The sequence below is a fragment of the Microtus oregoni genome, unplaced genomic scaffold (genome assembly GCF_018167655.1).
Source record: "Microtus oregoni isolate MIOR12 unplaced genomic scaffold, Mior012 000067F_ref0000223, whole genome shotgun sequence".
NCBI classification, from domain to species: domain Eukaryota; kingdom Metazoa; phylum Chordata; class Mammalia; order Rodentia; family Cricetidae; genus Microtus; species Microtus oregoni.
In genome coordinates this window covers 6,626,393-6,629,538 of record NW_024543974.1, presented here as the reverse complement: position 1 = coordinate 6,629,538, position 3,146 = coordinate 6,626,393, and the positions used below count along the sequence as shown (strand labels likewise).

Below are 3,146 nucleotides of genomic sequence, written 5' to 3'. Positions count from 1 at the left end.
GTTGTCGCAGTAAACGTGGCTACAGCCAGTACTCAGCCATGAGGCTGGAAAGCTAAATAATGGACTGGATCTAGCTGGCAAAGCCACGCCTTTAGTCCTACTGAGATTGCTTGGTAAATTAAAGACTCATGTGGTCAGAAAAAGAGAGATATACAGTAGAGAGAGATTCAAAGACAAAGAAAATTTTTAAATGGTTTACAGTGTGTTAAAAATATATGCAGACTAAAAGTTGAAGTCCTTAAAGTAAAAAAACAAAAAAAAAAGGAAGAGAGTTGTTGTGTGTGGTAACACACACCTTTAATCCCAGTGCCTAGAAGGCAGAGGCAAACTGATCTCTGTGAGTTCAAGGTGTAGTAGCATACACCTTTAATCCCAATGCCTGGGAGGCAGAGACAGGCGGATCTCTGAGAGTTCAAAGACAGCCCGGTCTACAGAGTTACTTCAGGTCAAAGATACAGAGAACCTGTCTCAAAAAGCAAAAAGTTAAAAGTAAAAATAAACGAATAGAGGTTAAAACAAAGCTGTACAATGATGGAAAATACACAGAGAATTTTGATACTGTATGCTATTATGCTCTCTTTGAATTGTTTAAATGCTGAGGAAAGAGCAAAAGCTACTAAAACATATTTATTTATAAATATTGCTGAACTAATCCAACATAGATATTATGAATTTGGATCTAAGGATATGATACTTTGGAAAGGAGTTTCTTATTTTGTTTTCACAGAGGATGAGACGCTGTTCATTTCTTCTATTCCAATTTGGTATGATGGACCACGCCCTCCTGAAGGGTTGGTGTGAACGCCTTCAAAAAATTGCTTCACTCAACTGCCAACTGAGATGAAGCTAGCACACAGGTTATTCTATGAAAGACCTAATTAACGACGCATCAATTCAGCAGGAAGCAGTTTGGAGAGAAATAACTGCGCCCATATTCCCAAATAATGTTTATAAATGTCCTTTTACATTTAAAGTGGGATATGATATAGGTATGAATAATTTGCATTAGTATAGATTTTGCTTTATTGATAGAGATTTACGGTCAATTTTGTTATATTTATAAGTGTTTCTGATTTTGATTAAGGTATTGTGATTGTGTAGTTCATTTAAATATGTACTGTGTAATTAAGAAATATAAGTTGTTAATAGATAATCATAAATAATAGTCAAGTTTGTAGTCATGTTAGTTAATATTTTCTAGATGTGCGTAGATATATTTTAGATAGACATTCTTCATGTCTTTCAACGATTACAGAATAAGACATTTAATGTTTTAATAACTTAGGACTTTTCATGACAATGAGACACTCTGCTCCTGGCAGCACCAATGTACTTCAAGAGGAAGATGGGCATCGAAGAGGCACCTTATGGAGTTTGATAGCCATTTGGGCAAGAAACTGCTCTTGCCTGGACTATTGCATAAACTGGACACAGAGAACCCACAGAGAGAGGACTACTGAACTTGCCTAAGGTGAGATGATCTTTCGGGGTTCCTGATTCATTTTGAAAGAGTCTGTGAGACATTCTGCAGGACACAACAGATAGTGACTGAACTGACTTTGAATTTTCCTGCTTTATGGAAATGTCTGCTGGATACCATGGACCTGAAGGCTGAAGATGGATGCCCCAACGGTACAAAAGAACTTTCGGTGACTGTCCAGGCAGCGAGATGTCTTTTTCTTTTCTAGAGTTTGAAGTTTCTTAGTTCTTGTTTACTTAGGTAATATATCTTTCTGGAGTCTTTGATGGAGTTAAGAATAGTTAGTTATAGTTATAGTTTTCCTTAGTTATGATAAAGATTATTGTAACTTTTACTTGATAACTGTTTTGTTATATGAAATTTTGCTATGTCAAAGCCTTTTTTTTTGTTTAAACCGAAAAAGGGGAAATGATGGAGGAAGGTCATTGGCTAATAATGGAACTGCCCTGGCCCATTTTATTGGTTAGAGGATAGGTGGGAGGAGTAAACAGAACAGAACGCTGGGAGGAAGAGGAAGTGAGCTCAGACTCACAGCTCTCCTCTAGGGAGCAGACGCCTGAGAGAGACGCCATGCCCCGCTCCCGGGATGAAGCTCCGACCCAGGATGGACATAGGCTAGAATCTTCCTGGTAAGTGCACCTTGGGGTGCCATACACAGATGATTAGAAATGGGCTAAATTAATATGTGAAAATTAGCCTAGAAGAGAATGGGCCAAGCAGTGTTTAAAAGAATACAGTATCTGTGTAATTATTTCCGAGCATAAGCTAGCCGGACAGGCGGCTGGGGTGTTGGGGACGCAGCCCCGCCGCCGCCCTTATTACTTCATATGGCGCCCAACGTGGGGCTCGAACCCACGACCCTGAGATTCAGAGTCTCATGCTCTACCAACTGAGCTAGCCAGGCAGGCGGCTGGGGTGTTGGGGACGCAGCCCCTCCGCCGCCCTTATTACTTCAGTTGGCACCCAGACGTGTGGACAGCTGAAACCCACTTAAAAAACCTGAGAAGGCTTAAAAATAAGGGAGAGAGAGTTTAACACAGATTTTTGCTGTTTGTTGGTGGCGTGCTGTAGAGAGATTTCCTGATTCGGCAACAGTAGCAGAAAAAACGCTGTGTCATTTTAAAGCGCGACTTCCTGGGGCTGTGCCGCCATTGCAATCTCTGTCTGGCTCCTGCAGGAGACAGAGCTTTTGAATAGAGCATTTGGAGTAAAGTGCTACGATTAGTTTGATGGCAACTAGACTTGCTGTGTTCTCAGGTCTGCTCTGCTTGCCAGAGGCAAGCAAGTGCCTCATTTAAGAGAGGCTTCCTGACTCAGCTTTAGCTGCAAAACCCTGCAGCTCATTAAGAGGTCCTGCCATGAAACACTTAAACAGTGTTGACAAAAAGCTGAACACATGCTTTTTGGTTTTCAGCCGTAGCAGGAAAAAAGCTGCGCCGTTTAAAAATGCCAGCTTTCTGGGCCGTCCTGCCAGGGCAAACTCTGACTCTTTTATGCAGGCAGTTCATGCGGTTTGCAAGCACAGGCTGCTGAAGCTCGCTTGCTGGCAGGAACCTTGAAATGCCATAGAGAGTTGTCGCAGTAAACGTGGCTACAGCCAGTACTCAGCCATGAGGCTGGAAAGCTAAATAATGGACTGGATCTAGCTGGCAAAGCCACGCCTTTA

At 41.6% G+C, this 3,146-nt stretch overlaps 1 non-coding gene across 1 annotated transcript; it reads right to left on the bottom strand.

The window, feature by feature from the left end:
• Positions 1–2,311: 2,311 nt before the first annotated feature.
• On the bottom strand, positions 2,312–2,384 carry Trnaq-cug. The gene has a single exon. It is a non-coding gene; the product is annotated as a tRNA-Gln (tRNA).
• Between the last annotated feature and the right edge of the window lie 762 nt (positions 2,385–3,146).